Below are 25,883 nucleotides of genomic sequence, written 5' to 3' on the forward strand. Positions count from 1 at the left end.
ATCATGAAAGGCGACTTCAACATTCCCATTGACACTTCCCTCTCAGCTGTCACTAAGCTTCTTTCTCTCACTTCTTCCTTCAGCCTCGCTAAATGGTCTTCTGCAGCCACTCAAAAAGATGGCCATACATTGGACCACATCTTCACCCGCCTCTGCTCTCTATCTAGCCTCTCTAACTTGCCTCTCCCTCTTTTGGACCACAACCTACTCACATTCTCTTCCCTCTCCATTCCTTGTCTACAATCACCACCCTACAAACTTGTACACCCTCGCAGAAATCTTAAACACCTCAATCTACACTCACTGTCTAAATCCCTTCTCTCTCTTACATAAATAAGTTCACTACACAATGCAGATGCCGATGCCGCTTTATATAACACCACAATAGCTGTAGCTCTGGAATCGGTTGCCCCTCACACACACAACAAAGCTCACAAAATCAACAGATAGCCCTGGCACACCAGCCTGACCAAAAAACTGAGATGGGCTTCCAGGGCTGCTGAGTGGAGATGGAAAAGATTCCACTCCAATGAGCTCTTCATCACATTCAAACAGTCCCTCACTACTTTCAAGGCCTCACTCGCTGCAGTAAAACAAAACCTACTTCTCATCTCTCATATCTTCCATGTCTCAGAACCCTATACATTTATTCAACACCTTCAATTCTCTCCTCCGTTCCCCAGCACCTCCTCCCTCCCCACTCATCTCAGCCAAAGATTTTGCTTCTTTTTTCAAGCAGAAGATTGATAACATCAGAGACCGTTTTGGTCAACAACCTCCAAAGCCCTTTCTCCTAACTGCCCAACCCTCCTCCTCCAAAACCAACTTCTCCATCATTACAGAAGATTGACTCTCCACTCTACTCTCAAGATGCATCTCACCACCTGTGCACTTGTCCCAATCCCATCCCACTTCATCCCAAACCTCACCACAGGCTTCAGTCCAACCCTAACCCATCTCTTCACTATCACTAACAACTGGTATCTTCCCCTCAAGCTTTAAACATGCCTCAATCACACCTATCCTCAAAAAGCCCTCTCTTGACCCATCCTCTGTATCTAGCTATCGCCCTATATCACTTCTTCCATATGCCTCAAAACTACTCGAACAACACGTCCATCTTGAACTGTCCTCCCACCTCTCTTCTTGCTCTTCGACCGCTTACAATCTGGCTTCCGATCACACCACTCCACTGAAACTGCCCTAACTAAGCTCACGAATGACCTATTAACCACCAAGGCCAAGCCACACTACTCTGTCCTCCTCCTCCTGGACCTGTCCTCTTCCTTTGACACAGTGGACCATTCCCTATTTTTACAGACCCTTTCATCCCTTGGAATCACAGACTTGGCCCTATCCTGGATCTTGTCATACCTAACAGACCGAACATTCAGCGTCTCCCACTCACACACCACCTCCTCACCTCGCCCCCTATCTGTCGGAGTCCCACAAGGTTCAGTCCTAGGGCCCCTGCTCTTCTCCATTCACACCTTCGGCCTGGGACAGTTCATAGAATCTCATGGATTTCAGTATAATCTCTATGCTAATGACACACAGATCTACATCTCTGGATAAGATATCACCACCCTACTAACCAGAATCCCACAATGTCTCTGCTATTTCATCCTTCTCCGCTAGATTTCTAAAACTTAATATGGACAAAACAGAATTCATCATCTTTCTCCCATCTCACTTGACTCCCCCAACAGACCTATCCATTAAAGTAACTGGCTGCCCACTCTCCCCAGTCCCACAAGCTCGCTGCCTCGGTGTAATCCTTGACACTGATCTCTCCTTCAAACCACATATCCAAGCATTTTCCACTTCCTGCCGACTTCAACTCAAAAATATTTCCCAGATTCGTTCATTCCTCAACCAAGAATCTGCAAAAACCCTAGTCCATGCCCTCATCATCTCCCGTCTTGACTACTGTAACCTCTTGCTCTGTGGCCTCCCCTCTAACACTCTCGCACCCCTCCAATCTATTCTAAACTCTGCTGCCCGACTAATCCACCAGTCCCCCCGCTATTCCCCAGCCTCTCCCCTCTGTCAACCCCTGCACTGGCTCCCCATTACCCAAAGACTCCAGTTCAAAATCCTAACCATGGCATACAAAGCCGTCCAGAACCTGTCTCCTCCATACATCTGTGACCTCGTCTCCTGGTACTTACCTGCACGCAACCTCCGATCCTCACAAAATCATATTCTATATTCCCCTCTTATCTCCTCTTCCCACAATCGCATACAATATTTCCCCCGCGCATCCCCCATGTTCTGGAACTCTCTACCACAACATATCATACACTCGCCTACCGTGGAAACCTTCCAAAAGAACCTGAAGACCCACCTCTTCCGACAAGCCTACAACCTGCAGTAACCACCGATAGACCAAACTGCTGCTCGACCAGCTCTACCCTCGCTTACTGTATTCTCATCCACCCCTTGTAGCTTGTGAGCACTCACGGGCAGGGTCCTCTCTCCTCATGTACCAGTCGTGACTTGTATTGATTTAAGATTATTGTACTTGTTTTTTATTATATATACCCCATCTCACATGTGAAGCGCTATGGAATAAATGGTGCTATAATCATAAATAATAATAATAATAATAATAATGTGGTGGAAAACTACTTTTGAGGCACAGTGCAAACACCACATTTATATTTTTTTATGTTTTGGTGCTTTTACACCAAAAAAACTATTTTATAGAAAAAATTATTTCTGCATCACTTTATAACTTAGTTCTGCAATGACACACAAGCTTGTTAGATCATGCTCTGAGTATGGTCTAACAAGGAACAAGGTTACTAGTCTGCTGACCTGGATGTCGTCATGATAACCTCAGGTCACCATGGTAACAATGGGGCCCTCATGATGATGTTGCAGGAGCACCAATCAGAGGGGGGCCCCTTCCCTCTCCCTGCTTTCTAAATACTGCGATCAATATCGGTCACAAAATTTATTGGGTTAAACTTTTGGGAGCGGTGCAGGCACCGCTCTTGACAGTGAGAGCCGGATGTCAACTATGATGTTAGCTGAACAGCTTCTGTGAGCACAAAATCTTCAGGGGGTATCCTATACATCAAAGGTCAGGAAGATGTTAAGAGTTCATGCATAATAGCAGTCTTAAGTCCCTTTAGATCTGTCCTAGATGGGACTCTTCACTTATTCATCTTATGCTGTTTTCATTTTTCTTTAAATCACTTTTTTCTCTTTTTTTTCCTGTGGCATTCATTGACTTTTTTTGCACTAAATTCTTCAGAACATACTCTCAAGAAAAAAAATCTTGTTAATTTCCAAATAAAATCAGAGGCTCAAGGAGATGAGTGCAGGCTCATAGAAGACTTCTGCCGCTATCCCAGGAAATTTTAATTGCATTGATTCGTTGTAAATTCGTTGTAAATTAAAAAGAATCCAAATCCTTCCATTTCCAAGAAAAATGTTTGATGATGGTCTCTATTCCTCACACTAATCTTCTTTGATGTGCTGTCACACACTCACTATTTGTACAGTTTATTCAGTGTTTTATGGCTTTCTCTCCCTTGCTCTATGGCAAAACTGTGATCTGTAACATCATCTCACCATCCAGATACACCACAAAATGGCTTTTGCATTTCGTTCTTTTCTTTTTCTGCCTTAATGCAGGTTATGATAGCATAGGATGGCAAATCAGTAGAGGCTATGTGAGGAGATGGATGAAAGGCATTGTATAAATAAAGATATTATTATTATTGTGAGGAAATCCACTCGATGCCATGTGCTCTCTCTCTGGCTGATGCAATCTTTTTCAATGTCTAAATGGTTATATGCCATGGGTTCAGCTTGTTCCCAAAAATTTGACACTAATTTGATTGTCATGAAATCATCAAATTGGTTTGTTCATAACTAGCTAAAATTGTACATTTTTACTCATTTTGATTTATTATTTATTTCTATAGCACCATTTATTAATTGGCACTGTACACGTGAAAATGATTTACATACAAAATACAAATAAAAATTACAATGATCAACATAACAGTGAAAGACTGGTATAGAGGGAAAGAGAACCCTGCCCATGTTGACTTACAGTCAACAGGGTAAAGGGTAAGGAAATAGTAGCTTTGGCAGTAGTGGTGGCGAGGTGACAGTGGGGTCATTGCAAGCTGTAAGCTTTCTTGAAGAGACAGGTTTTCAAGTTCTTTCTAAAAGCTCTCAATGTGGGAGACATTTGTGCATCTTGGAGCATGGAATTCCAGAGGATGGGGGATGTTTGGGAAAAGTCTTGAAGGCAAAGAGTGAGGATAGTTCCAGAGTGTATCACAGAAAGAGGTCTTGTGAGGACTGGAGAATATGTGTGGAAAAATATTGGGAAATTAGTTTTGTCAAAAATGGACAGCTTTGTACTTCAGTGGTTTAAACTGTATACTTTGGAAAATTTGGAGCAAATGAAGAAATATGTCATGTAAAGACAAAGAAGTAGCAAGGGGAAGGTGAATTAATCAGGTAGCAGAGTTAAAGATGGACTGGAGAATTTCGAGAGTGTGTGTGTTGGAAGGCCATAGAGAAGAATATTGCAGTAGTCAAGGCAGGCATGAACTACCATTTTAGGAATTTCAGGGTTGAGGAAGGGAAGAATAGGATAGCTGGACATTGAGGCTGGGTCAAGGGTTGGTTTCTCCAGAATAGATGTGATTGTTGCACATTTGAAAGCAGAAGAGAAAATAATAGAGGTTAACAATAGGTTGAAGAGATGAGTTTGGACTGGGATGAGCAGAGTGAATAGGTTGAGAAAATGTGGGATGGGACAAGGTCAAAAGAACACATGATGAGGTATGATTTGGAGAGAAGGGAAGTAAACTTTCCTTCACTCATGGGATGGGAGGTTATGGGGTGAATGCATTGGTCAGTTATTTGAAGGTGTTGTGATAATTGAAGGGAAAGACTGGCATGATTTGGTTGATCTTATATTTGAAATGTGTAACAAAGCCTTCTACAGAAATGAGGGAGGTCTAAGGGGGCAATGGTGGACGGAGAAGGGAGGTAAGCGTTGATTAATTGTTTGAGGTTATGGAATAAAGATATATTAGGGTTGCGAAGTAGCCATGTTTTATCAGAGGTTAGGGCCCACGGATGTGAGAATTGCTTGGTAAAGTCTTCCTGTGAGTATTTTTTTCCAGCACCGCTGCGCAACCCTGGACACTTGCCTAAGCTTTTTTTTGTGTAGTTGGTGTGCCAGAGTTGTCTATTCATCAACACCCTTCGCTATGTACAAGAGGGGCGGCCAAGTCATTGGCTGCCTCAAGTGTGGCTTTGTAGAAAATGGTGGCTTTATCTGTCATAAAGCTATGATATTATAGACTATGGTGGAAGAGAGTCAGAAAGAGTATGAGTGTCAAGGTGTGAGGCGTTTCTGTTGGGGTTTCCTAGATGTTGGATCTGGATAGCAGGTGAAGAGGACAGGGATGAAAAAGTGTGTATATGGTGGTCAGATAGGGGGAGAAGTTAGGTTAGATAGGAAAGAGATGGGTGCAGATGAGGTCTAGTCTGTCTGTCTAGGTGGATATGTAGACCATTGTGTGTTACCAAGGGATGAAACAACCAGGCTGCCGACTGGTGGGTGTCAATTAGACTATTGAAGTTGCCCATTATGACGGTGGGAATGTTGGAAGAGATACAGTGAAGAAGCCAAGTAGCTAAATGGTCAACAAAGGCGATGGCAGGACCTAGGAGTTGGTATATATTGACCAGTTATAGATTGGATGAAGAATGGATATGGGCTGAGTTCACTTGAAAAGAATTGAGGATAAGGGACATTGGAGGTGAGGTAGGGTTGAAGGTACAGTTGTTTGAAATGGGAAAGCCAACTTCTCCCCCTTGTTAATTTCCAGAGTGAGAAGTGTGGGTTTAGTGAAGACTACCATACATAACATAGCGCAGCAGGAGAAGCTGCGTCAGTGGATCCCAGCCGTGTTTCTTATTGCGATAAATAAAAAAGTTGTAAATGAGATGGAGCGTATTGCAGATGGAACAGGCATTCCATAGTGTTCCAGAAAGAGGCAGCAGTGGAGCAAGAGTCAAGTGGATGAGTTTTAGGTTGCAGAAGTTGTTGTAGTTGCTAGTAGCTGAAAATGAAAGGAAACACAAATAATAGAGGGCATTAACTGTGGAAGTCCAGGATTGGGAGTTATATCATTCGCCAGTAGTGAGGAGAAACAGAGAGTGCAAGTAAGGGACGAAAAATGCATGGTTTTTGGTTATAAAAGGAGAGATCTGATGTATAGATGGAGGTCAGCAGATGAGATAGGTGATGGGCTTTGGGGATATCGATGGAGAATATGGATTAGCGTAGCCAAAATTGTAAGGGCGTATGCAAGCATACTAAGGGAGTTAATATAAACAATTTGCTAGTTACATAGCAGAGAAGGAAATGGAAACAGACACCTAGATAGGTAAAGGTGTGAATATATGGATCAAGACAATTGGGAATGCTTGTTTTATAGTAGTGGTCAGAAGTAGACATAACAGAAATAGATGGATAGATGTGTTAATATGGATTCAGACAACTGGGGATGTTCATAATATATCTGTTATTTCTTCTAATATGGAGCACTTTAACAATGAGTTGCTGTGGTTAAAGAAAAATCTCTTTTGGAGTAATTTTTTTATAATAATCTGATCAAGCTTCAAGAAATTAAAATGCCCTGCTAAACATATGCTGTGAGCATAAAAAATGATTTTTATGGTAACCTGCATTTCGTAAATGGACCAGTTGGTGCAGCTCTGAAAAATATACAGTAATTACAGACTTTGCAAGTGGCCCCTGAATACATGCATCTTCTTAAGTGCCTAACAGGGCAGTGTTCTAGAATTTGACTTCCCATGAAGGCTTATTCAAATCTAGCCTAAAAGTGTGTTCACACTGAACAATAGATGCCTGTTTTGCATGTATGAGACAATAAAAGCCTTATTTCCACATAAAAAATACAGCTTTATTTACCACTGCATTTTTTTTCTACAGGTGTCTGCACAAAAATATGCTATAGCGCTGATTATTGAATTCTTGTACATGTGTTTATCTGATTGCCCCTTTTATGAGTTTTTTTGTTTTTATGTAGATTTCAAAATAAAATCTTTGTTCAGGAGAAATATGATATTTATTAGCACATATTATTCATTCATAATATGAATGTATTCCCTAGACGAGTGTGAGGTCAAGTAACTTCTTGTATGTGGTTTACATGCTTTCGGTTGTGGGCCAACTAGACCTCTGATACTAAAATTGAAAAGTGAGGGATACTCTAGTTGGCGTGTTTCTATAAGTATGCAAATTGCAAAAATGCAGTGAAGTGACCTCCTGTTTGCACGTGGAATACAGAAGAATCGTGGCAGTGTGATTCAGCAGTCTCCAGTCACATAGAATGACTGGAAGTTTTTCTTCTCAGCTCAGAAAACCTCTTCAACTGGAGCTTGACATTTGCGTTTCAGATGCTATTTCACTTTAATAATATGGTCAACATTCTTGCCTCCAAGCTTACAAAAGTTTGGTTTAAATTTTCGTTTTAGATTTTGATCTCTATAGACTCTAATTGGGTAATTGATTCCCTTTGTTTAATTGGAAGCTCAAGGCTCAGATCCAAGGGCTTTCTGCTCTAATTACAGCCACTAAAGCTCTCTTCTATAAACCACCGGGCATGCTGTTGCAATTACCAAACTGTCCCTAAGTGGAAATAACCTTTCACATGTTAATTTGTCATGCACATGGACTCTCTGCATCTCTTTAGAAATCTTAATGTTGGAACTTGCTACAAATCATTGTGTATTGACAATATACTATTCTCTATACTCGTACCGAGTATATCGTAATACTCGGGTTTTCGGTGCGAGTAGCGAGTCCAATGTTAATGTAAAATGCGAGTAATTGTCTACTGGACCCTCATTGAAACACACACACACACACACACACACATATATATATATATATATATATATATATATATATATATATATATACATATATATACAGTGGGGCAAAAAAGTATTTAGTCAGTCAGCAATAGTGCAAGTTCCACCACTTAAAAAGATGAGAGGCGTCTGTAATTTACATCATAGGTAGACCTCAACTATAGGAGACAAACTGAGAAAAAAAAATCCAGAAAATCACATTGTCTGTTTTTTTAACATTTTATTTGCATATTATGGTGGAAAATAAGTATTTGGTCAGAAACAAACAATCAAGATTTCTGGCTCTCACAGACCTGTAACTTCTTCTTTAAGTGTCTCCTCTTTCCTCCACTCATTACCTGTAGTAATGGCACCTGTTTTAACTTGTTATCAGTATAAAAAGACACATGTGCACACCCTCAAACAGTCTGACTCCAAACTCCACTATGGTGAAGACCAAAGAGCTGTCAAAGGACACCAGAAACAAAATTGTAGCCCTGCACCAGGCTGGGAAGACTGAAACTGCAATAGCCAACCAGCTTGGAATGAAGAAATCAACAGTGGGAGCAAGAATTAGAAAATGGAAGACATACAAGACCACTGATAATCTCCCTCGATCTGGGGCTCCACGCAAAATCCCACCCCGTGGGGTCAGAATGATCACAAGAACGGTGAGCAAAAATCCCAGAACCACGCGGGGGGACCTAGTGAATGAACTGCAGAGAGCTGGGACCAATGTAACAAGGCCTACCATAAGTAACACACTACGCCACCATGGACTCAGATCCTGCAGTGCCAGACGTGTCCCACTGCTTAAGCCAGTACATGTCCGGGCCCGTCTGAAGTTTGCTAGAGAGCATTTGGATGATCCAGAGGAGTTTTAGGAGAATGTCCTATGGTCTGATGAAACCAAACTGGAACTGTTTGGTAGAAACACAACTTGTCGTGTTTGGAGGAAAAAGAATACTGAGTTGCATCCATCAAACACCATACCTACTGTAAAGCATGGTGGTGGAAACATCATGCTTTGGGGCTGTTTCTCTGCAAAGGGGCCAGGATGACTGATCCGGGTACATGAAAGAATGAATGGGGCCATGTATCGTGAGATTTTGAGTGCAAACCTCCTTCCATCAGCAAGGGCATTGAAGATTAAACGTGGCTGGGTCTTTCAACATGACAATGATCCAAAGCACACCGCCAAGGGCAACGAAGGAGTGGCTTCGTAAGAAGCATTTCAAGGTCCTGGAGTGGCCTAGCCAGTCTCCAGATCTCAACCCTATAGAAAACCTTTAGAGGGAGTTGAAAGTCCGTGTTGCCAAGCGAAAAGCCAAAAACATCACTGCTCTAGAGGAGATCTGCATGGAGGAATGGGCCAACATACCAACAACAGTGTGTGGCAACCTTGTGAAGACTTACAGAAAACGTTTGACCTCTGTCATTGCCAACAAAGGATATATTACAAAGTATTGAGATGAAATTTTGTTTCTGACCAAATACTTATTTTCCACCATAATATGCAAATAAAATGTTAAAAAAACAGACAATGTGATTTTCTGGATTTTTTTTTCTCAGTTTGTCTCCCATAGTTGAGGTCTACCTATGATGTAAATTACAGACGCCTCTCATCTTTTTAAGTGGTGGAACTTGCACTATTGCTGACTGACTAAATACTTTTTTGCCCCACTGTATTTCATAGAGCATTAGGTAGCAGAAAAGCCGGTTCAATTCAATTGTTGGCTTCTGCATAATCATTGCAGAACACGACAGGATATGAGACATGGTTTACATATAGTGAACCATTGCATATCCATTATATATTTTTATATGTTCCTCACTAATAATGTTAGGGTGTCTGTGTGTGTGTGTGTGTGTGTGTGTGTGTATGTGTGTGTGTGTGTGAAATTTGTGAGCTGTAGGGGTTAAATTAAAGGATTAATTCACGGAAAAAACTGGCTTGGGCTCCCGCGCAATTTTCTCTGCCAGAGAGGGAATCTCCACCGCTGGCGGCATGAACTCCTATGAACTGTAGCGTGAGAAAGTTTCTGAATATTTTCCCACACTACAGAGTTCATATGTATTTTTAACCTTTTCAGACTATTGGATTAAAAATTAACCCCTTATCACCCAATATGTCAATGCTACAGAGCAGTGGGAAGAGAGAGGCTAAGTGCCGGAATAGGCACATCTTACAGATGCGCATTTTCTGCGGTGGCTGGGGCAGATTTTTTTTAGCCAGGGGGGCATTAACCATGGTCCCTCTCTAGGTTATTAATATCCGCCCTTAGTCACTGGCTTTCCCTCTCAGGTGGAGAAAATTGCGCGGGAGCCTATTGCCAGTTTTTTCCATGAAATAATCCTTTAATTTAACCCCTACAGCTCCCAAATTTTACACACATACTACTATTATTAGTGAGGGACATATAACAATATGACGGATATGCAATGGTTTACTGTATTACTGGCTTGTCTGCTACCAGCGCTCTATGAAATATGTGCATGTATATATATATATATATATATATATACATATATGTGTGCGTGTGAATGAGATATATGTGTATAAATATATATATATATATATACTAGATGGTGGCCCGATTCTAACGCATCGGGTATTCTAGAATATGTATGTATGTATGTTCATCGCGCTTAGCACAGCCATGTAATATGTAGCACAACCACATAGTACATAACACAGCCACATAGTATATAGCACAGCCAGCCACGTAGTATATAGCACAGCCACATAGTACATAGCACAGCCATGTAGTATATAGCACAGCCACGTAGTATATAGCAGCCACATAGTATATAGCAGCCACATAGTATATAGCATAGCCCACGTAACACAGACAGCCACGTAGTATATAGCAGCCACGTAGTATATAGCAGCCACGTAGTTTATAACACAGCCCATGTAATATATAACACAGCCCACGTAATATATAGCACAGCCCACGTAATATATAGCACAGCCCACGCAGTATATAACACAGGTCACGTAGTATGTAACACAGCCCATGCAGTATATAACACTGCCCATATAGTATATAGCAGCCAGGCAGTATGTAACACAGCCTATGTAATATATAGCACAGCCCATGTAGTATATAACACAGCTCAAGCAGTATATAACACAGCCCACGCAGTATATAACACAGCCCATGCAGTATATAACACAGCCCACGCAGTATATAACACAACCCATGTAGTATATAGCAAAGTGTACACCATATCCCTTTAAAAAATAAAATTAAATTAAAAATAGTTATATACTCACCATTTGGCGTCCACCGAAGCTGTCCCGATACACGCGATGCTGCCGCCTGCTGGTGAGAATAGCACAATTTTTTATTTTTTTATTATTTTTAATATTATATCTTTTTACTATTGATGCTGCATAGGAATAAGTTCTGTCAGTCACAGTACCACGTAGTTCAGTCATGTTTTCTGAATAAATTCTGGCAGTCACAGTGCCACGTAGTTCAGTCACGTTTACTGAACAAGTTCTGTCAGTCACAGTGCCACTCACAAATATATTATAGTGTCGATGTACTTCGTTCGTACAATGATTTATTTAAATACAGTTAGATATTCATGTAATGGTTTATATATGTTGATGATCTGTTTAATAATTTTGTTCAGTTGTATTAAGTTCTATAAGCAATAAAATTTAATGATAATGTATATATTTTACCCGTTAAATCCTGTGTATTCATTGCATTATTCTTAAATCTTCATAAATAAACTACATATTCTAGAATACCCGATTCGTTTGAATCGGGCCACCATCTAGTATATATATATATATATATATATATATATATATATATATATACACACACACACTACCATTCAAAAGTTTAGGGTCACCTAGACAAATTTGTGTTTTCCATGAAAACTCATACTTTTATTAATCAAATGAGTTGGCAAATGCATTGAAAATCTAGTCCATACATTGACAAGGTTCGAAAAAAAGATTTTTATTTGAGGTAATAATTTTCTCCTTCAAACTTTGCTTTCATCAAAGAATGAAGTGAAAGGAATGATCATCTGCTCAAACCTGAGCCTGTCCCTGCACTCCCTAATGCACTAAGTGGGTCCTTCCCCCCATCGCCATCAGGAACCTTGTCCCTTGCTGTCACCTCACACCACCCTGGCTAGTACACTGGCTGGCAAGGAGTGCTAGTCTCACCACTGCAGATAGTATCATACAGGGGACAGTGACAAAAACAAAAGAGACGAAGAGAAAACATCACATTTAGCTTCCAAACTCCACTGCCAAGCACCCCACTGCAAATGACACAGAAGCCGAACTCCAAAGTCCAGAAACAGCAGACACCAGAGAGCTGCTACTGCAAGGCTGGTCTCCATAGAGAAATTCTATCACCATCAGTCAGCTGATGCATCAGGTGACCGTTAAAAGGATGGTGGGAGTGGTCACCACTACATCAGCTGACCCAACAGCACTTCAGTTACACCAGATTGCCAGCGGGGGAAAAAAACTGACATTAACCCGGATTGTCCTGAAAGGAAAAAGCAACATTTAAATCAGTGTTGAACCAGAGCTGCCACAAATTCAAAAATGGTTCATCACACTGGGTTTGCTCATTTTACAGAGTAAAAACAATATCTTACAAAAGTGAATTTGTTTTTGCATAGTCATATTCTGAGAGCTATAACTTTTTATTTTTTGGCTGAAATCCATATTGGGGCTTTTTTTTTGCAGGATGGTTTGGTATTTTAATTTACCCCATTTGTTTAACATGTGACTTTTTGGTCGCTTTTAATTCACTTTTTTGTGAGTCAGTATGATGAAAAAGGGACATTTGGGGGCATTTTTTTTTGTTATGGTGTTCGCCAAATGGAATAAATATTGTGCCAGTTTTATAGAGCAGAAAAAGTTAAATAAGTCAGCTAACCTGGCTAATGCATGGATTGTTAAGGTCCAGGGCTTGCACGGATATAGGCTGAGCAGCCGTTGCAGGAACAGAAGAAAGGTAGAACCCAGCGAGAGACTGCGACCTTGTACTAAAATATAACTTTTAATGGGCCATTTAAAATGCAGATATCACAGTACAGTGATCCACTAAATGCAACACTAGCACATAGCAGCACAGTGCACACAAAGCAGTGCTCGGTTCAGCGGGTTTCAACTTGCGTCTTAATTGTGGTACCATGATTAAGACGCAAGTCGAAAAGCTGCTTTGTGTGCACTGTGCTGCTATGTGCTAGTGTTGCATTTGGTGGATCACTATTCAGTGATGTCTGAATTTTAAATGGCCCATTATAAGCTATATTTTACTACAAGGTCACAGTCTCTCGCTGGATCCTAGCTTTCTTCAGTTTTATAAAGCGTGTCATTCCAGATGCGGCAATACCAATTATATGTACGTATTTCTGTTTTATCACAGATCTATACCGTTTTGTGTCTCCTCTGTTTCCGCTTTGGCTGCTTGGCAGTGGAACACCTTTGTTGCTGGTTGCATGTGACCGTGATAGTCTTGTTTATTTCCTGGGACTTTTGGTGCTGCTCAATTTGGAAGCCATGGAGTTAATTATTGTTTAGTTAATCACTCCTTTCTGTGAGTCCTGGGCGGGGCTGTCCATTATTTAAACTTTTGAAGTTTTGACTTCCACTATCTGTCAATAGTTCTGCTTTCCCGGTCTATAGATCCATTTGTGTCTGTTGCGTTATCCTGATTTATTCTATTCTCTGTCCTTGCTTTGTGATTTTTGTCTCTGATGTAACCTCGTGGTATGTAACACTGACTACCCTACTTTCTACCAGCTGGGTGGCAGCTGACTATGTTGCCACAGCTGAAGGGTCCCTGTGTAAGTCTAAATCCCTGTGCAGGGCTTAAAGGGTGAAGGCCAGATCAACCCCTAAGATCTCGTAAGTGGAGTGGCTTGCGCTAAGCCTGTCCATGGAATCTCTATTACCCACTGCCCTGCCTGGCTTCCACGAACAGGGCTATCATAACAGGTTATAAAATCTGGTTAAAACAGAATAAAAAATAATAAGACATGGAAAATAAAGTTTTCTTACTAGTTTATTGTTTATAGGGCAACCTTTATTTAAAAAAAAATGTTATAAATTATGATTGGTTAGATATGCTAACGGAACTTATTTTTTCACATTGGAGATATGAGTATTTAATAACCATTCTATGAGCCAGTAATTCACAAACTGGTGTTTTTTTTTCTCAATTTCCCATTAATACTGACCGTGTATGGCCAATATGGCTCCTTCTTAGCCACAAAACATCTCCCAAAACCCCGCGTACACAAGACACTACACTTTAAATGAAAACGAAACACAATAATTTCTTTGGATAATTTTGGCCACAGCAGCCAGTTTAATAACAAACAATAACAAACATTTTCTTTAAGCATTAACATAATTTATGCAAAAATTTGAGGGGAGGGTTCTTGGAGCCAACTGGGAAAAAATTCTGGCTTAAAATATTTTGGCAAAACCAAAAAACAGAACTTGAACACCTCAAATTACCCTTAGCCTTACTACCAGCACGAGGGCACCATAATTCCCATTTCGGGAAAATAACCACCACCTGTTCCCAGGGTAAAAACCCCGTCCAGAGCCTGTAACCAAAATGCCAGAACAACAAACCCGTTTAACTGTCCGGAATTTCCTTCAAATTCCATCCCCGCTGAATCCACATCAACTCCAAGAACCCCACCCACCGCCACAAACTCACTGCCCTGAACACCTCAGGCATGTGAGTGCCCCAACGCCACCACAGCTCTCTCAATTCCCTCCTGTATCGCCAGGGCCCACAAGTCAATGCCAATCTCATTCAGGTGAACTCCGTCTTCCCTCCAATAATTACCAACACCCGCTTCCAAATCAAAATGCCGAACACCCCCATTCCTGGATACAAACTTTGCTACTGCCCTGTTCAACTTCACTCGAGCCCTATTGATCCCCTTAAAGGATCGCACCAACCTCCACTTCTTACGAGGAATAATGTCTGACCAGACCGTAAGCACCCCCGGGAATGCCGTCCACAACCGAAGAAAATCAAATCGAATGTCCCTTATCAAGTCTCCGACCTGTTTGGAGCCTAAGTCATTCCCACCCAAAAGAACCATCACGATGTCGGGTGCTCTATCCAAATGGGCAGCTCGTGAAAAATAAGAAATCACCCTGCTCCAAACCATCCCTCGAAAACCGAGCCACCGAACAACAACTTGCTCACTACTGAAACCCAACTGCCTACCGTCCGGCCTGGCATCCGCCCAAAGCGTCCCCCAATAGATAAACGAAAGTCCAAAAATCCAGATAAGGTATGGGTCCCGACCTGAAATATAACAACAATATTAACCATTAAATAAGGCCCATTACACTACACAGCTACCGCAATTAGTGCCGAACATAGGATAAATAACGGCCTGAGCTCCAGCGTCTGATCCGCTTGATCACCTCCGACCCCAGGCCAAGGCTATCAGCCTCCGATGCTGCCTCGATCCTGAGCAAATGCGATCTGAACTCATCCCATGAGAAACCCAAGGCCCTTAAACTTTTGTGAAGAATTGCAATAAACTGAAAATGGGACAGGAAAACCCCGTCTTGATGGCACAACAATGGGCCCGCCCGACCGTCCCACGAACTCCAATAAGCCTTTAAACACTGTTCCGGGCACATCAATGACCCAGCAACTGTGCCCAACACTACCCTTTTTCCTGCCCCGGCTTGATCCGTCTTGGAGCACTGGATCCAAAACACGATACCACCAGTCCAAAAATCCACGTCTTGAGCCAATAAACCACCCGCACTAACTCTGCTACGGGACACCAACTCCCCTATTCGTAAAGCCCCAAAAAAGGCCAAAGAAAAAGCCAAACGAAACAATACCATTTCAAAATGAGAGCAACAAATACCCTCCAATATGCCACCTAAACGTTCAAGGACATTAAACGATATAGGCCGTCGACCGTCAACACTTCTAATACCTCTCCGAAAACCTTTGAAAGCTTGCCGCACCAAAATTTTTTTTGTCACATCAACCGAGCCATTTAGCTTGAAACCAAAAGCTAAGCCGGCCACAAATCTATTCAGTGATAGACCAGCCTGAATTTGCCACCCTACCAACCAAACACAAAACGGCTAACATCTTGTCGTCCTCAGACCCTAACGCACCCCAGTGTAGCACCGAACTCTGCCAATTATTCCATGATGCTTCATATGCCGCCCAAGTCTGACTCATAACTGAGGCCCGAATCAACCGTCCCGCTCCTCCGTAGGAATCAGCCACAAGTGCGAAGGGCATACCGCTCCTGGTGCGTCTGCTTCTGGTGCCAGCTCCCGGAAACGTTCCCACTGTAATCGAGATAAGGCATCTGCTAACGAATTTTGCACGCCAGGTACATGCACCGCTGAAATCCATGCGTTGATCTCCAGACATCTTAAGACAAGTTCCCTCACCAACTTTATCACAGGAGGCGATGACGCCAAAAGCGTGTTGATCACCGACACCACGCTCATGATGTCGCAGTGGAATCTAATTGTGCGGTTCACAAACGCGTTGCCCCAAATTAAAACTGCCACCACAATGGGAAAAAACTCCAACAAAGAGAGGTTTTTTGTGAAACTGCACTTATGCCAACCGTCCGGCCACGATCCAACGCTCCGCCGGCCTGCGCAATAGGCTCCGTAACCAACGCTGCGTCTGTGTAAATCTCACAATCAAAATTATCCACCCACTGCTGCTGTATCAGAGAGCGACCATTATAGTGCACCAAAAAACTCTGCCATACCAGCAAATCATCCCTATGCTCTTGACGCAGTCGAATGAAATGATGCGGGGCCCGCACCCCCGCTGTCTCCCTGGACAACCTACGGCAAAAAATTCGTCCCATGTTCATAATCCTACACGCAAAATTCAAGCGACCAAGCAAAGACTGCAACTCTTTCAAAGTCACCTTTTTGAGCCTGACAACGTGACCGACCTCCTGCCTCAAGGACAACAGTTTTTCCTGTGGCAACCGACATTCCATTTTTTCCGAGTCTATCAGAATACTCAGAAAACTTAAAAACATACAAGGGCCCTCGGTTTTTTCCTTGGCCAAGGGAACGCCAAAAAGCTCAGCCACCCATTCCATGGCAGCCAGCGTATTTCTGCACATATTAGAGTCAAGGGGACCTATAAACAAAAAATCGTCTAAGTAATGAATGACGGATGGAACACCAGCCACCTCTCTGACCACCCATTCTAGAAAGGTACTAAACGTCTCGAACAATGAACATGAAATGGCACAACCCATCGGCAGACATCTGTCCAGATAAAAACCGCCATTCCAAAAATATCCCAACAACAGAATACTGTCCGGATGAATCGGAAGTAACCTAAAGGCTGACTCCACATCTGTCTTTGCCAACAAAGCTCCCGTGCCATAACTGCGCACCCAGTGCACCGCCGTGTCGAATGACGTGTAAACCACGGAACATAACTCCAGCAAAATGCCATCGTTAATAGACAACCCCTTCTGGTACGACAAATGTTGAATTAAACGAAATTTATTCGGTTCCTTTTTCGGGACCACCCCCAACAGGGAAACAACCATACCTTCAACAGGTAAACATGGAAACGGACCAACCATTCTCCCTAACTCCACCTCCTTTTTTAACTTCTCACTGACCACCTCTGCATGTAACGCAGCCGACCTCAAATTCTTAACTGAAAACGGAACCACGTGGTCAGGGGGGGAATGTGAAAATCTTCCGCAAAACCCTTACTAAGAACTCCCGCCAACTCCCGATCAGGGTACCTACTTAGAAAGGGGGCCATCTTTTGAAGCCTCACCGGTGTCTCCCCCTTGACCGGCACCCACTGCCGGCTTACCTCTTGCTTCTCTAAAGCATTTAGAAGCCCCATGGTTACTTCCATTACAGTGGGAGCACACATGTTTGAACTTGCAGGTATTCCCGAATTTGCACTGGCCCTCATTAAATTGCCAGCACGTTCCTGATTTTTCCTTTCCTCCCTGTGACCCCTGACCACTACTGCCGTGGCCCGCCTGCTGAGTGCCACTGCCTTCGCTCCCGTGAAAGGACTGCCCGTACCTGACTGGCGCCATCACTTTCAACCAAAGTCCTATGTCCTTCTGGTCCCAACGTATCTCAGGCCTGACCGCCTTTCTCTGCCTAAACTGTTCATCATAACGCAACCAGGCCTGCCCTCCATAAGTACGCTGAGCTTCCCCAATTTTCCGGAGACTTCTCACCTATTACACTCGCTAAGATTGCGAACGCTTGCAACCAATTAGCAAACATCTGCGGGATAAGCTGCCACCTCTTCTTTTCCTCCTCCTCCTTCTTGCTGTCATCCTTTTTTTCCCTTACCCAGATTAAACTTCTCCAATGGGAGTAGGGAAAAAATCTCCACATAATCGTCGTGCCAAATTTTTCTTTAACCTCCTTCAAATGAGCCCCCAACGGCCCTTCAAAACAGAAGTACACCTCACCTTTAGCCCTATTATCCAATTTTACTGTGTCCCCTTTATCTTTTTCTGTTTTCACGGATATGGACACACCTGACACAGACGGCGACTGATCAATCACTACCGGTCTACCTTGTTCAGATATCAGCTGCGCCGCAACCCCCGCCCCGGGAGCCATGCCCCGACTGGCGATGCCACCACCTCTCTCACTGCCTTGCTCTGCAATCTGCTCAAAAGTTGTGACACGTTAACCAAGACGTCTTGCAGCCCGGGCTCAGCCGACCCCCGATACCACCTAAATCCATCACACTCCCACCCGACGCGCGATTACTCCTAACCTCAGCTGCTAAAACCCCCATGGGCAACAAAGTAGACATGGATTGATACTCACCGAGCTGCGCAGGTGCTGTGTTCCTGCCAGCCGAACATCCCAAATCCCGACATCCCCCATCGACCTCTGGATCATTGTCAGAAAAAGAGTCTTCAGCGCCACTGCGCTGCTCCTGGCCTGCGCCCCTGGCCTCCACGTCACCAGGGGGACCAGAGCGTCTGCCGTGCTTCGTCCGACCAACCTCATCCTGGATCTGGACCGCGCTTGCTCTGCAGGCCGTGGATCCCTGTCTGGCTCTCGTCCACTACGTCTGCCAGGCAGTGGGGCCCCACTGCCCGCTGCACCTCCCGTCCGCTGCACCTCTTCTGAGCCTCGCTGCCTGGATGACTCCTGTAACGCTGTGCCTGTCGGAATCCTTCTGCCCGCGCTCCTGCTAACAGGCCCCGATGCAGCGTCCACGCTGCTGCTGTCCGCCCCTCTGCTGCCTCCGTTCCCGATGTCTGCCGCTCCAGCCGTGCGCCTGCCTGGTCGCGCTGCAGCGGTGCCGCTCCTGGGGTCCGGTCTCCTTCCAGCAGCACCCTGTGTCCTAGGTGAGGCCCGCTGAGGCGCTGCAGGCCTCACTTCTGCTGCGGCCCTCTCCACCGATGCAGCCCTCTCCACCGCTGCGCTCCTGGGACCAGCGCCAGCCAGCCGGCGAGGAGGATTCCTGCCAGAGGGGGCACAGCGGGGGGCCCGCTGCACTGCTGCACCCAGCCTCCACAGGGTCCCTGGAGGGGCTCCTAGGCCTGCGCCTGCCGCGCGTGCTCACCTCAGGTGAGAGTCTCTGCCGGGGCCTCGTCCGCCTGCCGTGCCTGCTGCTGGAATCCTGTGCTCCTGCGCTCCCGAGCAGAGAAGCAAGCTGCTTCTCCAGCCATCCTCTCCGTCTGGACCTGGCCACATCCCTCAGGTGCCCCACCAATGAATCCACCGACTCCATCCGATACCTGGTAAGCAGGCAGCAAAGGGGGGGGGGGTTGCTCATCTCTTCTCACTAGCTTTTCCGGCGTAAAAGTGCCACTTTTCCCGCACTTTTTCCCCTATATAACCCACGCCCCCCACTAAAAACCCCTCCCTAAGCTACCCTTCTACCCAATCATCTTACCCCGGCACCATTTTAAATAATGCCTATGTCGAAGCACAGTCATGAGGGGCCTACATTTAGCTGTGCTTATTCCTGCCCCCCCCCCCTTTTTTTGCTTTAATCATGACCCATTGCTTGCAGCCAGCCTTCGGTAAAAGCTGTTAAGCTGGCTCTTCATTGTAAGACAAAACCACAAATATTCACAAGCTCTCTAGAATTCTACAAACATAACTGCGATCGAAAAGTGGCTGTACTGTGCAAATTCATTTGTAATGCTGTAAATTCAAAATCTGCATCGGCAGCAAGCAGGAGGAGGCTTAGGCTTAGAATAGATTTGGAAAAAAAAATCTAGTATTCATTTAGGTGTTGTCATATTTTTTTGTTTTACTTCTGCAGTATACAAATTAAAATTATTTGTCCAAGTATTTAAGTGCTTAGATGCTTGCACTGCTCTTGGCTACTGTTGTCAGTCCCAAACTGGAAACGCAAAGGGATATTCCCATCTCCAAGATCCTATTAGAAATCTAATATATTTCTTATGATTCACTATATTGCTCATGTACAGGGCATTGCAATAGCTTAGGTGTCAATGGTTATTATGACTAGTGATGAGTTCAAATGCTCGTTACTCGAGTATATCTAGGGTGCTCGAGTATGCACTGAGTATCATGGATGCTTGAGTGACATGTTTGAGTCTCTGCAGCCGCATGTTTTACAGCTGTTAGAAAGCCACAAAACATGCAAGGATTGCCTGACAAACACAGTAATAGCCACGAAACATGCGGCTGCAGAGACTCGAACATGTCACTCACTCAAGCACCCACGATACTCTGTGCATACCTGAGCACCCTACTCAGGTACTCTTATGCCCATCACTAGTTACAACCACTACTATAGTCACAATTAGTTAATAAATGAATGTGAATTTTTTTCTTTTTTCAAACTTTAATTGTATGCCATATGTAAAATAGGGGGCAGTATAACAGCAGCAACCTGACCCTGTATGTAGGTTACTGATCACAATCCTGAAGACAGGTTCCCTTAAAACCCTGCTGTTCTGTTGGTCAAAAATGACCGACTTTGAACTTCAATATTCTTTAAAATATTCAAGATGCGGCTCTGAAACCCGTGGCCGACCGACCCATCCTCATTTAAGTCAATCAACCACAAGTTTCAGAACCGCATCTTGAACACCCCAAAAAATACCAAAGTTCAAAATAGGTCTCCCCAGACCGAACAGAACAGCAGGGTTAATATGTTTGGCCACACCATGAAGCACCGAGCACCTGTACTTGGTTTGAACAGTTATTTTGCACTGACAGTCCCTTTAAACTTATAAATTACTCATTACTTACTAACCAGTACTACATTTTTATTAGGGTCTACAATAAACTGACTTGAACATTTGCTTATATGTGAGACTGTTGCAGGATAATTTATTTCTGAACTAAGGTTCTGCCATACAGTCCTGTTCTGGTACAACAATTAACACAACACAATCAGCATTGTAAAAGAACACTAAGGATAGAACATCACAACAATATAGAGCCAGTAGCAATACAAGTAAAATCATTACGTTACCATGGCTTCTGGGGGACAAGTGTCTGTCAAATATGCAAAACATCTGACAGGGTAAGATTTTTTTTTTTTTAAATGGCCAAAAGCTTCCTTTTAAACAGAAGTCTTTTCTGTTTCTAAAAGCTATTTTTAAATACGTTTGACCTTGAGCAAATACTGCTGACTATCTGCATCAACACAGATATACACTAACCCATACTTATTCTATGTGTTTTGGACTTTGATAGACATGCTGTATATGTGCTTCCTCCAACTTATACTAAGTGCTTCCTTTTTATTTCAATAGTTCTTCAAGAAAACTAATGTGAAGGGCAGTCATGCCTCCCAGCAGAGGAAAATGAGGACTGGATAGCTTTTCTCTTGCTCAAATGGGAAACTCTTTAAAATGCAGAGATCTGCTTCCCAGGCCTATCACCTGCCAGTAGGTTCTAGTTTCTTATTTGGTCTCACCTGTTATCGACTCTGCTGGCCTTCTCGTTTAACCTGATCTCTCTTCTCCTGTCCTTGGCTACGAATTCTGAACCTGTGCTGCCTGCCCTCAGACTGTCTGACAACGCTTTTTTCCTGCACACGTGTACCTTGTACCAGAGTGTCTGACCCTCGAGTCAGCAACTGCAGTTCGGGAAACTGCCCTGGAGTGGTACCTGGTTTCTACCGGTGGCCCAGCGTATCGCCCCCATCAGAGGCTCTATTGAACACATGGTAGACACTTAGTCACATCCCTCCAGGGTAAGCCTGGCCCGTGGCACAGTGGGTCCACACCCATCAGTGTTTCAATTTTACATTAAATTTTCATAGAGTTTTATATACACATCTCATACAATTTGTCTGCAGCAATTTATTTCTGATTCAATGTAAAAATTCCATCTCAAAGATAATAAATCTAAATCCACTTTCACACTGTCAGCATTTGACATCAGTATTTGTAAGCCAAAACCAAGAGTGGAACAATCATAGGAAAAGCATAATAGAAACACGTCACCACTTCTGCATTTATCACCCACACCTTGTTTTGGCTGACACATACTGATGTAAAATACTTAAGAAATGATAAACGTGTGAATGTGGCCAGAATATGATTTCAATGAGAAAGACTACAAAAAATGATAACGTGTTGCATATTCAGCTTGACTGTATACTGAGTAATCTAATTTTTTTGTTCACATCTCTTTTGTGGCTTCATCAGAGATTTACACATGCAGAATATTTTTAGACTTTAAACAGAATTCTACATCCTTTGACATGTTCCACTGCTGCAGTGTCACGCTGGGGTGAGAGAGGATGCCCAGTGTGCAGCGCAGCACCAGGTAAGATGTATAAGGAGATCCTGGCAAGAGTAAGAAGGGAGAGGGGGTCACCTCCTAACATAAACCTGAGTTTGATCCCTGCTCTCCCTATTGTCCCTAGATGGGTCCTTCCCCCCCATGCATGATCACGTGCCTAAGCCCTCGCAATCCCTGAGCTTACCCTGTCTAGTGCACAGGCCAGCACAACACTTGTCCACTACTACAATAAGACAACACGAGGAAGGTGCAACAAACAGTGGGAAAACACACAACAGATAATACTATTTAGCTTCTCCAACAGGAAAGTTCATTACTGCAAATGTAAAGAACAGCTCAGCTTATCCAGAGACAGGCTCTTTCAAAGAGGTCAGTATAGATCAACTATAATTTGCAATAAATGATGCTAGCAGTGGGTTTATATAATGATTGGGAGTGGTCACAAGGTGCTGCAGCTGAGTACTCAAGCTCCAATTTCACAGCCAGAAGGAAAAAGGGTCATTAACCCTTTCAGCACTCAATGAAAGTAAATCCACTCCAATTCAAGGCAAATGACCAACGGATCCTTAAGAGGACCTGCTATCTAACAAACATTGTGACTTTCTGATCCCAGATTCTCCAGGAGTCACATCACGACATGCCACACCAATGACATGCAGGCATCCATCCTTTTATCCAGCTTCTAGTGGTGAATTGGTGAACTACTTTTTTATTTTTTTTGCAATTGTGCAGAGTTTACCATGCTTTGCAAAATGGCTGGATCACCTCCTAAAAATATCTACAGCATGCAGCATAAAGGCAAGGACATGTAACAGTACATGTCATATGTCTTGCACTTGTGTAAAGCAAACGTGGGGCATTTATATCACACTCTACACAAAATACTGAGAGCTGAGATGGGTTATTTGGTAAGATTAGCTGCTTTAAAAATCTATTTTCTTAAGTGTGAAAAAATTGTATCTTCAGTAAATTACGGACTCTAATTTATCCTAAGGACCCAAAGTCTAATAGATTGTTTGTAATTGTAATCAACCCATAAAAATAGATCTTAATGGAATGTGATTCAATTAGTTGCCTGTAAGTTACAGTTAAATCATCAGAAACCCCAATAATGTTAAATGCGACTTACTTGCCATTCTTCACTCAATTTTCCTTCCTTAGATCCTTGACATCTGTCAATGTTTGCAATACCTCAGCAATACTTAATTACCCATTCTTATGTTTATGCTAAATTAAATAAAGGAAACCTTTTCAGACTTCCTATTAACGGTTTATAAACACAGCCAACTGCGATTAATGTCTGTTATTAAAGCAGGTTATTAGTGCGGCATTTATAATTATGATTATCAGCATTTATCAGTGATTTGCGTCCAATTATAAAAATGTTAAAACAAAGTAAAAAAAAAGAAAACAAAGAAACTTAAAAAATTTGCCATACGAGGTGTGAATGTTCCCTTAGACAATGATAAGTGGTTATCCCGATGAGTTTTCTCCACCTGTTTGATTCTGTGCCAACAGACACTTTTAAAAGCAATTACCATTGTAAACCAGACTGTCTCAATGAGTACATGTAAAGAACATGGACATGGTTTCAATTACAGTTGGTGAAATAGCTTCTTATGTTGGCTCAGAGAGTACAATAGCCTATATGTAAATTATACAATGGTTTATATGAAATCCAATTTTCAGGGGGTCCGGAAATAAATTTTCTCTTGCAGGAATGAAATGTCTTACAATAAGTAGAGTTGCTAGCTATAGTCAGGTTTTTAATATTATTCCTTAATTTTTTTTTATTTTTTAAATAAAACATTAATGCAATTGAAAAATGCTAATTTTTATTGGGTCATAAAATTAAATTAGTTACATATAGTTAGAATTAAATAAAATAAATTCCTAAAAAAAAATTTATTCTATGTATTAACAATCATTGTAGACATTTTGTAGCCTAACTTTCAATTTTAATTTTACTTATTATGCTTACGTTAGTAGCATCAACATATTCCGCAATTCTGTACAGATCATCTACTCTTTCTTCGGGGCTTAAATTCCCTATCAGTATGTCTTTGGAGGGTGGGGACCACCAGAATAATCAAAGGAAACCCATGCAAACATGGGGAGAACATATAAATTCCTGCAGATATTGTCCTTTGTGGTATTTGAACCCAGAATCCAAGTGCTACAAAGCAACAGTGCTAAATGCATTCAAATTAAATTAACTGAGAATTATGTATAATTATTCAAGACATATACAGTTTACATGGATTTGTCTGCTCTACCTAAGAATTGATGAATGCATAATTATGGCATTTTATGATTACAAATAATACTTAAAGGGGTTGTTAACTACTAGAACAATCCCTTCTTGACCAATCAGCGCTGATATCACTGTGCCCACCTTAGACAAATCGAAAATGTAGAGAAAGTCAAGGCTTCAGCTAATCTCTGACTTTCTCTTCATGCTCAATTCAACAGGATATGGGGACAGTGATGCTGGGGTTGATTGGGTGCCGGGATCACATGTGGCAACACCGCACGATGACCCCAGGGAGAGTGGCTGCCGACATAACAGGAATGGCTCCAGTTTGGCAGGAGACTATAAGCATTATTATTTTACTGGGGCGAAGCGAGAGGTATGAGAAGAAATTGTCTGAGTGATGGATAATTCTTTAATGTCATTTTTAGAATTTTTTTGATAGAAACAAATCAGGGTGTGTTCACATTCGAAACCATTTCTGCTCAAATGTAATGCATCTTAAATTTCACAGGAAGCAATTTTGCAAGTATATTTGATAAAAGCAAATATATATTTTTACACAGCTCCTATATATACCTATATGACTCCTTGAAAGGTTTGTTAAAGTTTTGTACATTGACTTCTTCAACAGTTGGCTCCAACAGGTAGCACTGGATAATACAGTTTTCCCTTTCTTCTTTAGGATTACTAATTTGCTAATTTTTTCTCACGGCGCACTGCCTGTCCTATTAAGCCCCCACATTAGACTAAATATACATTAGTCTAAACTCAGCAGAAGATAACAATAACATTGGGTTCAGCTGACAGTCTTGTACAATTGATTGTCGTGTGAGCAAAGGCATGTCTAAAGGTACCTTCACACATAACGATTTCGTTAACTATATCGTTGCTTTTTGTGACGTAGCAACAATATCGTTAACGAAATCATTATGC

At 42.6% G+C, this 25,883-nt stretch overlaps 1 protein-coding gene across 8 annotated transcripts in view; it reads left to right on the forward strand.

Annotated features, from left to right (window-relative positions):
* Window positions 1–25,883, forward strand: part of NGF (nerve growth factor) — a 180,064-nt gene that overhangs the window by 122,107 nt on the left and 32,074 nt on the right. The window contains exon 1 of one of the 8 annotated variants that reach the window (XM_069756152.1): window positions 24,835–25,326. The exons of the other annotated variants lie outside the window; for them this stretch is intronic. The gene's annotated coding sequence lies outside the window, so the exon portion shown is untranslated. Of the gene's footprint in view, window positions 1–24,834; window positions 25,327–25,883 lie in introns of those variants that run through there. 8 annotated transcript variants of the gene reach the window in all.

The sequence above is a fragment of the Ranitomeya imitator genome, chromosome 3 (genome assembly GCF_032444005.1).
Source record: "Ranitomeya imitator isolate aRanImi1 chromosome 3, aRanImi1.pri, whole genome shotgun sequence".
Classification (NCBI taxonomy): domain Eukaryota; kingdom Metazoa; phylum Chordata; class Amphibia; order Anura; family Dendrobatidae; genus Ranitomeya; species Ranitomeya imitator.